Below are 12,293 nucleotides of genomic sequence, written 5' to 3'. Positions count from 1 at the left end.
TGTCTTATTAATTTAAAAATGCGAACACAAAATCTCAAATAAGGAATTACATTATATGCTTGTTTAACTTAAGTAAACCCAACTATATATTGACCAAGGGAACACTTTGCTATTATTATTATTTATCTTTTTTTTTTTTTTTTTTTTTTTTGAGATGGAGTTTCTATTGCCCAGGCTGGAGTGCAGTGGCGCAATGTTGGCTCACAGGAAACCTCTGCCTCCCAGGTTCAAGCGACTTTCCTGCCTCAACCTCCCAAGTAAATGGGATTACAGGCATGTGCTACCACATCTGGCTAATTTTTGTGTTTTTAGTAGAGATGGGGTTTCACCATGTTGGCCAGGCTGGTTTTGAACTCCTGACCTCAAGTCGGAGGCCCACCTTGGCCTCCCAAAGTGCTGGGATTACAGGCATGTTTCACTGTGCCCAGTGAGCAAGAGAACACTTTAAATAGTAAGAGAATCTCCACCTGCTGTTCCATTCAATGAATATATACCACAGAATGTGACTCTATATTCACATTGTGAATGAGAAGGAGAGGCAAATCTGCTTTCCCTAAATCTCAGTTATCTTGTGTGATATCTTGGTATGCTGAGTGTGATTCTAATGTGCAAAAACACTTGTAGTTTTGAATCACATGGTCCCTAAATGAAAGCCACCTTCTTTGACTGGTACTGTAAGTCCCAATCTGGAAGAAAAAACCTGGCTGTGTTGGGCTGTGGGTGTCAGCGCTTCTCGGATTTTCATGGGTACTCTGAATGCTGTGTTTAGTTTGCCTCATATGAAGTCTTTAGATGTTGTATTAGTTTCTATTGTGCATAGCAGATCACCAACACATTGAGCAGCTCCCAACAATGCACACATTTCTCACGTGGCTTCTGTGGGTCAGGAGTCTAGGTGTGGTCTACCTGAGTCCTCTTCTCAGGGTCTCACGAGACTGCAGTCGAGGCTTCAGCTGGGCTGAAACCTCAAAGGTTTCATCTGGAGGCTCTGCTGGGAGAAAATCTGCTTCCTACCTTGTTCAGGTTGTTGGCCAAATTTATTTTATTGTGGTGGTATGGCCGAGAGCCTGGGGTTTTGCTTGCTGTCAGCTGGAGGCTTCCTCGGGTCTTAGGGGCCATTCTCAGTTCTTTGCCATGGAGGTTTCCTCAGAATGGCTGCTACTTCAGCAAGGAGAATCTCTCTAATCTCAGGGAGGGCCAGGTTCCTCTTTCAAGGTCTTTCACCTGATTAAGTCAGGCTCATTCCAGATCACCTCGCTTTTTATTAACTCAAAGTCAACTGCTTTGGGACCTTTACTCCATCTGCAAAGTCCTTTCACCTTTGCCACATTCTATGGGCTAGACCCATGTCAACACGTCTCACCTCCACTCAAAAGGAAGAGATTATATAGGCCATGGACACCAGAGACACGAGTCACGAGGGTGACACTAAGGGCTGTCTGCCATGGACCTTAACCCCCGATAGTACTCAGGGCCCAGTCAGAAAAACAGCAACCACAATAGCTATTTTAACAGGAAATGTTTAATATAGGAAATTAAATAGTTATTGGTGGACAAAAAAAGCAAAACAAGACAATAGTGATATAACAAAGGAAAAAGGGCGGGAAACAATCTCTCCCTCCCACTCCACTGGTTAGGGCAATAAAGGGTTAATGAGTCAGGGTTATCAGGACCTCCAAACTTGGAGAAAAGTCCTTAGCCACTGAGTTAAGTCCCCCTCTGACTGATTCTGTTTATCACAGAGGGGGCCTACAGAGCTCAGATCTCTGTAGAGTGGGTGCTGCCTGGCTCGCACGGTCCTTCTGATGTGGTGTCATGAGGCTTGTTCTGAGGGCACTAAAAGAAGCTGGTGACTGGGACAACCTGCTGCTGGGATGAAGGGCCATTCTTGGGTCTATTGCCAGGAGTAGCCAGCTGATAGGAAGGGCAGTTCTTCCTTCTCTTGCCTTCCAGTCTCTCTCCAACATCACTCTCAGCAGAATCCAACAGTGAGCAAGCTGGCAACGGAGAAATATGTTTACCAAAGTCCTGGATCCAGCATCACAAAACAAGTGCAAAAGGGTAGATTTAGAACCTAGAGACAATAGCTTAATAACCAGCATTTAGTAACCACCTTCCTTAGACAAGGCTGCTGAAACTTAGGTCCAGTGGAAAACACTGGACTTCACTTTCTGGTCTAACACTGGTCATGCTTAGATTTTAGGGGATCAATGAATAAGACCTTTTTTCTTGCTTGCTTGGTTCTGAATCAAAGTTCTTGATAAAGAGAATTAGAGGGGAACTTAACTTGGTGGTTAAAGACTTTTCTCCAAGTTCATAGGTCCTGATAACCCTGATCTCATCTCCTTATTCTCAGTAGTCAAGAAGATGGTAATAAAACTATCAGCTTTATTACTAACAGAGTCTGATGTCAGGCATGCAGCCAAATGTGCTTGCCTTGCTAACAACCCCTGATGTAAACTTATTGCCAAAGTGCAGGCCTCCCCTGTGGGTTCTGGGTGGAAGCATCCAGGCCCCTGAGATCAGATAAGTATGCACCTCCCAGGTGGCCAGCAGATTCTAAGGAGAGACAAAGACACATCTGAATGAAGCCTGCTCCTTGGGAGGAGTGCCTAGAACCGAGAGAGGTTGATGGGTGTAGGGGGTTTCCCTGATGGAGGTTCTTCCATTATGTGAGAATGTGAGGAGTGGGGAATGAGTTTTCTCAAATTGGTACACTTGAAAACATATTTGATTGCAATCTGGCTCTGGTTAGAAATATTATAAGAACAGATTTTTTTTTTAAATTAGAGGTACTTTTTAAAAAGTGATAAAATACATGTAACAGAATTTACCATTTACAATGTACATTTTTAAGTGTACATTTCAGTGGCGTTGAGTACATTCACATAGTTGTGTAACCATCACCACCGTCCATCTCCAGAACTCTTTTAAGCTTGCCCTTTAAACTCTGTACCCATCAAAAAATTGGTTCCCAGTGACCCCTTGCCCAGCTCCTGGCAACCTTAACCTACTTTCTGTCTTTGTGAAATTGACTAGTCAAGGTACCTCATATGAATGGAATTATACAATATTTATCCTTTTGTGTCTGGCTTTTTCACTTAGCATTAGGTCCTGAAGGTCCATCCATGTTGTACCATTTATCAGAATTTCCTTCCCTTTTAAGGTTGAATAATATTCAATTGTATGCATATACCACATCCTGTTTATCCATCTGTCAAAGGACACTGTGTTGTGTCTACCTTTTGGCTATTTTGAATAATACTGCTATGAACATGGGTGTACAAATATCTGTCTGTGTCTCTGATTTCAATTCTCCTGGGTATATACTCAATAATGAAATTGCTGGATCATATGGTAATTCTATTTTTAATTAGAAACACAGTTTTTAGTGGACATTGTGAAGACGATCAAGAGGTAGAGGCCGAGAGCCTGTGAAATGCACATCACCCAGCCTAGAGGCCTCTTAGGTAGAAATTGCACACTTGTCCCTGAGGGCAGCACCTGTTCTGCCTCTGCTGCATCTTCAGGTCTACAGAGTGAAAAATGGGCTGAGCCCACATCTCCTTTACTTCCAGGCACTGGGTGGTGAGCTCTACTCTCAAGAATAATGGCAGTGGCCAAAGTCCCTTTCAGTCTCCATAGACCCGGGCCTGTGGCTGAGATACCTGAGTAAGATTGTGGAGCCCTTGAAGCTTGCCTAGCTTTGTTACTGTTGCCATCCTTTGTCATCAGTATCACTGCAGTGATTGGCAGTGGAGCCTTTCATAAGGAAGCAGACCATGTGAGTGGTCTTTAGGGACTATCAGGAGAAGGGAGTTGGGAGTTTTCTTCTGGTTTAGAGCCACTCTTAGAGAGTGAATGGGCAGGGCCAGAGAAGGAAGGAAAGAAAGCAAGCTCAGTTCCTGATGGCTCCTGAGGCTCAACAGCTATAAATCCTGTGCATGGTCACCAGACAGAGTTAAATTTCCTATTCCAAAGAGGCACCCAAATGGTAGAAGTTCAAGCACCATGGCAAACTGTTGGGCAAACATTTCGGAGCAGATGGTAGGGATTAAAGGAATAGCCACCACGTGGAGTGTACAGGTGCCCACTGAGGCACTGTGTGGGGGCATGGTGCTCTGAACTCATCGGACATTTAAAAGAGAAAGGAGCGATTACTTCCTTCTGTCCTGGTGCAGGGGCCTGTGTTGTCTCTGAGGCCAACTGAATTCACTCTCTTGGTTTAGTTGTACCTGTCAGTCCAGAATTAACCGTGTGTTCAGGGATGTTCCCCAGTCAGCATTGTAGAAATTCAGAGCCCAGCGAGCAGATGAGTGACAGGGGTGACTATAAAGAAGGCAGTGTGTGACACCACTTTCCCTAAATGTGTAGGGCTTGCTTCTAGACTGTTCTGTTCAGCAACGGGTCAGAGACTCAAAAGAGCACTGTCTGATAGAAATATAATGTGAGCCACATACAGAATTTTAAAGTTTCTAGTAGCCACACTAAAAAAAAAAGCAGGTGAAATTTAATTTTAATAATATATTTTATTTAATTGGATGTGTTAAAAATGTTATTTCAACAAATAATTAATATTAAGATTACTGAGCTATTTCACATTCTTTGTTTTGTACTCAGTATCTGAAATTTTGGTGTGTATTTTATATGTACAGCATACTTCAATTCGGAAAAGCCACACCTGTGTCAAATGGTCACATGTGGCTTGTGGCTACCATATTGGACAGTGCAGCTCTAAGAGATCCAAGGGTATAATAGCAAGCATTTATTGAACAATTACTATTACACGTATTGGATCATTTAATAACAAGCAATACACCAAGGCAGCTGCTATTTACTGAATAAAATAGTGTATTCCTTGGTTTGTGGCCCTTTCCTCTGTCTTTAGGAAGCCAAAGCATAGTGTCTTCTGTCTCCAACTCTGCTTTCCTCTCTGCTTCTGTCATCATGGGGCTGCATCCTGCTTTTCTCTTAGTAGGACTCTTGTGATTACATCAAGCCTACTCTGATAATCCAGGATAATCTCCCAATCTCAAGATCTTTAATCACATCTACAAAGTCTCTTTTGCCATATAATAAAACATGGACAGGTTCCAGGGATTAGAATGTGGACATCTTGGGGGGCCATTATGCAGCTTGCACAGAGGGTGACTTTGTTTTTACAAGCATGTAAGGAAAACTCTGAGCTGAGACTGCAGTTTCTCTACTTCCTCCTTACATCATCTGTGTAACTTGGCTCCTGCTGCTCTAGAAGAGACCATCTTCCCTGCTCCATCATATCTGCAGCCCTGGCTGCTGCAGGGAGAGGCACTGCCTTTCTTCTCTGGGAGTTTTTCGTTCTTCTCCCACCCTGGCCCTTTGCTGCCATGCAGGACTCTGCTGGGAGTGATGTGGGTCTCTTTCCCTGAGAGAGCTGAAGATCTGCAAGGAGACCTTCTCCCTGCCTTTTGCTTCGCATTTTGAAGGGAGGGAGGAGACTAGCCAGAGCCATTGACCAGGGGAAGCACCCTTATCCTCTTAGAAGGGACCTTAGAGATCATCTATCCCCTCCACCCCATCCCTATCCTGTCACGAGGATTAATTGCTCTCTAAGTGCCTTGGCCCACGTTGACTTTCAACCTAAGCTTGACCTTGCAAGCAAGTTGTTTCCTTCCTAACAACAGTATTTCAAGTGAATTCATTAAAGCCTTTTAGTTGCAAGTAATAGAAACTAATTTAAATTAACTCAAGCGAAGAAAAAAAAATCCAAGGAATGGTCAGAAATCCACTTCTTGGGGGAATTTGATCTCTTGCTTTTCTTGGCAACTTAAGGACCCTTTTCCTAGGAAAGGGGGTTTTCCCTGTCCCCCTCTGACTTCCAGCACATAATCAGTGATTGTGACTCCAGTCCAGGGCCACTGAATACCCACCTATCATATATGTTGCATTCCACCCAACAGATGAAGAGGCACAGGTGGATGCCACTTCCATCTCTGGTGAACTAATGGAAGTACTGTGATGAACCCTCCACAGTAGAAGAAAAGAAAAAGGATGGAAGACACATATTGCTAATTGGCCTTAAACCTCCTCTGATGGGAACAGGAGGCAGAAGCTGGTCATGAGGGTGAGTTGATAAGAGAGGAGCCTAGCCAGGGTGCTAATGAATGGCCAAGATATTGGGATATAAGCTAGAAACTCTAATGTCATTATGTTTCTTTTTACTTTTCTTTTCTTTTTTTTTTTTTTTTGAGACGGAGTCTCACTCTGTCGCCAGGCTGGAGTGCAGTGGTGCAATCTCAGCTCACTGCAACCTCCACCTCCAGGGTTCAAGCGATTCTCCTGCCTCAGCCTCCCAAGTAGTTGGGGCTACAGGCACTTGCCACCATACCCGGCTAATTTTTGTATTTTCAGTAGAGACGTAGTTTTACCATGTTGTTCAGGATGGTCTCCATCTCTTGACCTCGTGATCCGCCCGCCTCGGCTTCCCACAGTGCTGGGATTACAGGTGTGAGCTACCGCGCCCGGCCATGTTGTTATGTTTCATACACATGTGTGTGTATGCATAAGTACACATATAGACACACTTAACATTACACGACGTACATGCTAGTGTTGGAGATACAAAAATGACTTTATGCTTACCCTAAAGGCTTCCCTAAAAGACAAAGAATTGTGGGACAGTTTGATAAATGTCATAAGAGATATTAGTAAGTGCTAAAAATAGCACAAAGAGAGGCATGATTTCCTCTGCTTGGGTGTGTCCAGGAAACCTTTACTGAGAAGGGAACATTTGCATGGATCTTAATAGGAATTCAAAGATCACTGGAAGAAGTGTGTGTGTGAGTGAGTGAAGGTGTGGCAGGAAGGGGTGATGGGAATGGAGAAAGATGTTCCAAAAAGGAGAAGTCATATGGCCACAGGCCTTGATGTGAAGCGGCACTGACATTTAGAAGAGTGTAGATAGTTCCATGTGGCTGTCAAGACGGGGCCTTGGGTAGGGAATAAGAGAGTGGACAGTTGAGCACAGGCTGAGTCTGGAGAGACATAAGCTTCTAATTTATCTTGTAAGTAAACAGACATCTTGGAAAGAATGGAAGCAGAGTGTGACAAGATGAGATCTGGACTTTAGAAGGAGGAGGACTCTAACAGTGTGGAGGATGAATTGAAGGAAGGACAACTAGGGGCAGCCAGATCTGTTAAGAGAAGGAGAGGCCAAGACAAGATTAGACCTGCAGAGGTGTCATGGGAAACACCACACCTGTGAAGGATGACGAGCTGGCAGCAGGAGTGGTCAGGAGGGACTTCAAACTGCAGTGCAGGTCAGACACCTGGGAAAGGAGAGCAGACTGGGAAGAGGATGATCCTCAAACTGCGGTGCAGCTCCAGGATGTCCCTGCCAGGCTTAGTGTCCCAGAATACAGCTCACTTCTTAGCAAGGCCTCACATCAGGCACAGTGGCCAGTTTCTAGCCCTGTTTCTGGCACTCTCTGTGCTCAGTCATTGGCCGGGAGCAGCCTGGGGCAGTGTGAACACCCAGCACATCCAAAATACAGCAGCAGGAGGCTGGAGGCTTCTTGCACCAGGTTCTCTTTAAGGGAGACCTGAGCACACTCCCTGCCAGCACAGAGATGCCTGCAGCAGCACAGTCTGCCCTAAGGCAGTCACGGAAGAATGGAAAGCAGATGGGAAAGAGGACCTAGCCTTGTTTGCCAGCACCCCCTGGTCTGGGAAGGCTGTTTCCTTTCTGGCTTGTGAGGTTGCCGCCCTTGCTCCTTTCTTGGTTGGGGCCAGAAGTTGTCCTCCGCTCTTTTTGAGGACATCACAGGCTTGGCAGATGCAGGAGTCAGCTCAGGCTACTGTAACACATGGCACAGACCAGGTGGCTTAAACAACAGAAATTAATTTCCTCATATATCTGGAGGCTGGAAGTCTAAACTCAAAGGTCAGCAGGATTGGTTTCTTCTGAGGCCTCCCTCCTTGGCTTGTAGACGGCTGTCTTCTCTTTGTGTCTCCACACAGTCTTCCCTCTATGTGCATCTGTGTCCTGGTTTCCTTTTCTTAAAAGAACACCAATCAGAATGGATTCGGGCCCACCCTAATGGCCTTATTTTAAATTGATTACCCCTTAAAATACCCTGTCTCCAAATATAATCACATTCCCAGATATGGGGGTCGGGGCTGCAACATAGGAATTTTGGGGGCACGATTCAGCCCATCACAGAAGGTAAGAGATGTGCTGCCTCCACTGCTCTCTCACACATGGAGAGCACTGGTCCCTTAGTGTAGGCAGGCTTCTCCTTCCTGTGAGTTCTGCTTCCACTGTGTGACACAAAGAAAGTCAGGTGGGTCCAAGAGACGCCAACATGCAGAGTGTGATGGAAGAGAGCGTGGAAAGCATTAGAGAGTGAACAGTAGGAAGGCTGGGCATGGTGGCTCACGCCTGTGATTCCAGCACTTTGGGAGGCTGAGGCGGGTGGATCATCTGAGGTTGGGAGCTCGAGACCAGCCTGACCAACATGGAGAAACCCCATCTCTACTAAAAATATAAAATTAGCCTGGTGTGGTGGCACATGCCTGTAATCCCAGCTACTCAGGAGGCTGAGGCAGGAGAATCACTTGAACCCGGGAGGCAGAGGTTGTGGTGAGCTGAGATCGTGCCATTGCACTCCAGGCTGGGCAACAAGGTTGAAACTCCATCTCAAAATATAAAAAACAAACAAACAAAAAGTAGAGTGAACAGTAAGCATTAAGTAGGGCTGAACTCTGACATGAGGTGAAATTAAACCCGCTTTAGCCCTTGCTCCTCAGGGATCTCTGTTGCCCATCAGTGGAGGAAGTGGGTGGGCACTTGGGCAGGGAGGTTGGGTACCTTTCTACCACCAGTCACTTTCAGCCATGAGGTAAAGGAACGAAAGGTACACGGCTGGTGGAGGGCATCAGGGGATGTGGTGGAGGGGAAGACGCTGGGAAGAGGGTTCTCAGGAGGATGGGCACCGAGCCAGATGAGAAGGCGAGTCCCCCCGACAGGAGCAGGTCCAAGGGCACAGTCCACCGTGGGGAGGTGCCTGCAGTCCAGAAGCCCCTCCTGGGAGTGTGTTCAGAATCATCGTTCTGTCGACTGGAGAGGGATGAACCCTCCACAGTAGAAGAAAAGGAAAAAGATGGAAGACACACGTTGCTGATTGGCCTTAAACTTCCTTTGCCTTGGTTTTGCTCAGAGCATCCCAATCTTCTCCCCCACCCTAATTTTCCTCGAACCCCCCGCTCCGATTCTGTGCTCCATCCAGACCTGACCACCCAAAGTTTCCTAAAACATCCTGTGATTTTCAGTCTCTGAGCCAGTTCCTTCATGTACAGTTAATTAATTTGTGGCTGTCTCCAAATCCCTTCTCAATGCTATTGGTGAGACCTCCAACAGGATGGGCCATCTCCCTTCTTTGAACTCTCACAGCAACCTGACACTTTGCTTTGTGCCTCCATACATGTTTTGTCCTGCATGGCTAGACTGTCTGGGGACAGAACTGTTTTATGCAACTCTGTGGCCTCAGTTTTACTTACCACAGTGCCTTACATATAGTAGAATTGAATACATCTTGAGTTGAATTAAAGTAAAAAAAAAAAAAGATTGCCTTACATTATTTTCTCTAGGTCATTCATGGTAAAGAGTCCTATGAAGATCTCTTCCAGTCAAGAAAATATTTTTTTGTCTATCATACTTTGACTTTTAACTATTGCCTTTTGAAGTTCAGATTGATTTAAAGCACTTGGCTTAGATGCTAAAGCTTGCACATTTGCCAACATGAGCTCATAGTTTCATCTAAGCCTGCTTACCTAAGGAGATTTATATTCTTTTTCTGAACATTTATAAACATCTTAGACCAGTTTCTAAACAGAGATATGATGTGATTTCTTCTTATTTTCCTACCAGTGTTTGCATATTAAAAGAACTTGGGGAATACAGTGGCAACCAAATAGACATCAGCAGAATTTCATGTGTGTTGGGGTGGTGTCCTAGAGAGAGGTGATTGAGAAGGGCTTTCCCAAAACAACTCAAACCGTACCACCTAGGTAGCCCTATGCTCCTCCTGCTTTGTAGCCATTATTATAACCTTTCCTTACCTACACCAATTTTGCAAGGTTTTCTGCTCATGCTAAGTGATCCGTACATTCAGAAAACTGAACATCACCAAATAGAAGTTAAAATGAAACAATGCCCACAGCGTTGATGAGACACATTTAATAACATACGAAGCTAATTTAGTGCCTCATAAAGAATAAGGATAAATGGATCCCTATGCCCTCAGGCCAAAAACAATCTTTATTTTCACATAGTCGAATTAAGTATTTCTGGGGCCAGTGTAGGGGAAAGATGGTATGGAATGGGAGAATCCCTCTTTCCTGCAAGAGGAGAAAGCCAGGGACTGCTCTGTCTATATTTTTACAAGGAAATTCTTCCTTCGTTTCTAGTAACCAAACTCAGAAGCACTGATGTTGGGCTGGAACAAGGACTTTCTAGTGGGGAGGGCAGCTGGGCTGCATAGATTTGAGGTTCCATTTTTGAGGTTCACCTTGCCTTGGGGTCTGTCCTTGGTTACCACCACTGATGTCTACCGTGCTGGACTTTGGAGAACTTTGCTTCCACTTCAACACACTTTGGTACCTTCAGTCAAGTTTTTATTAAAGACTAAGGAAAACAAAAGGGAAATTTAAATAAGAAAAGAGTGCCAGGAATCTGTCTTATAAGATACAATTTATGCATCCTCATCTGTCTCCCTTCTTAGTTGCTGGCCTGTCTGGATGCCATCTTAGCATCTGTGACCCAGGTGGCTACATTTGTCCATCTACCTACCTTAAGGTAGAGCCAGGTCCTGGAGAGATTAGGAAATCTTCCTATGTGCCTAAGATTCACCTCATCAGATCTGGAGTCCTGTCTAAAGAGCCACCTTTTGCCTAACAACACCAAAGTCAAGGTCTCCTTTATGAAGTTCCCCACCCCTGCCCCCTCTCCCACCCCTAAGTCTTGTCCTGCCTGCTGCTGCTTGGAGGAAGAGGTGGTTGTCACTGAGGTCTCACCTGGCCCTTTTGTCTTGTTCCTCCTGAAGTGGGGAGGGTATGACATGGGCTTACTCTGTGGAGACCCTAAAGCCAAGATGGCCAGGACGCAGCGCAGAAATGTTCCTGTGGAACTTAATAGGAACTATGACCTGGTGAGGTGGGGCAGTGGTGGGGGCTGGCGGTTTTCAAATCTATGTAGGAAGAGGGAGGACGAAAGGCCACAGATCCTTCTGTACACACCAGTCCCACTTCTAACCATTCTTTCTGTCAGAAGGTCCTTATTATCCAGTCTCACCCCCTCCCTTTTCCCCATGGCAGGTCCCTGTGATGGAAAGTTTGGCGAGCCTTTGATCTCATGTTCCTGCATGTCTCCATGAGTACACCTGTGTTCATGTCCCATTCTGACCACTCGGGCTGTTTGGACATGTCTGTCTGAGGGGATAGCTGTCTGGCTGAGGTGTAGATGGCTGGCTCCATCTTCCTGAGCTCTGGTTTCTGTGCCTGTCTGCACAGGGCTGTGCTCTGGATCTAGGCGAGAAAACCTCAGGGTCCTTTCCCTTCCCAGTTCCTGGTGGCAAACATCTATGCCTGGTCACCTTCCACTTTTCTTTGGTCATTTTCTTCCATTTACACCAGACTTCTCTACCAAGTGAAGTCCTAGCCCTACCAGCAGTAGCTGAAGGATGCTGTCACTGGCCCTATAGGGAGCTAATCCTGCAGGGACATGACTAATCTTTTCTATAACTGGGGAGATGGTGTGGGAGGAGGGTAAAAAAGAGACAAGAATCAACTTCTAGCAGAAAACTCTTCTTTTTCTCCCGAAGTAAAGACTACATCTGCTAACCTCACGTCTTCCAGTACTACCTGGGAACTCAGACTGGGAACAAGGACGTCAGCTCAGCCATTCTTTGTCTCTCTCTCTCTAATCTTCTGCCTTCAACAAAAATGCAGGACTAGAGAAAGCAAAAAGGAAACGTAGAAAAGAGTGCCAGGAATCTGTCTTCTAAGATATGGTTTATCCTTCCTCATCTGCCTTTCTTCTTAATTCCTGACCTGTCTGGATGTCATCTTAGCATCTGTGACCCAAGTGGCTACACTTGTCCATCTACCTACCTTAAGGTAGAGCCAGGCTCTGGTGAGATTAGGAAATCTTCCCGGTCACATTGTTCAACTTTTCACCTACTCTTCCCCTAGCTACAATCTCCTTTCTCTTTCTTTTCTCTTTTCTTTTCCCTCCCTCCCTCCCTCCCTCCCTCCCT

At 45.5% G+C, this 12,293-nt stretch overlaps 1 long non-coding RNA gene across 1 annotated transcript; it reads right to left on the bottom strand.

Annotated features, from left to right (window-relative positions):
• Positions 1-10,176: 10,176 nt before the first annotated feature.
• LOC112633115 lies at positions 10,177-12,264 on the bottom strand. The gene is made up of 2 exons (XR_003121490.1): positions 12,148-12,264; positions 10,177-10,663 (listed from the first exon to the last, which is right to left on the bottom strand). It is a non-coding gene; the product is annotated as an uncharacterized LOC112633115 (long non-coding RNA).
• Positions 12,265-12,293: the final 29 nt, after the last annotated feature.

The sequence above is a fragment of the Theropithecus gelada genome, chromosome 1 (assembly GCF_003255815.1).
Source record: "Theropithecus gelada isolate Dixy chromosome 1, Tgel_1.0, whole genome shotgun sequence".
NCBI classification, from domain to species: Eukaryota; Metazoa; Chordata; class Mammalia; order Primates; family Cercopithecidae; genus Theropithecus; species Theropithecus gelada.
This window is presented reverse-complemented; position numbering and strand designations above follow the sequence as displayed.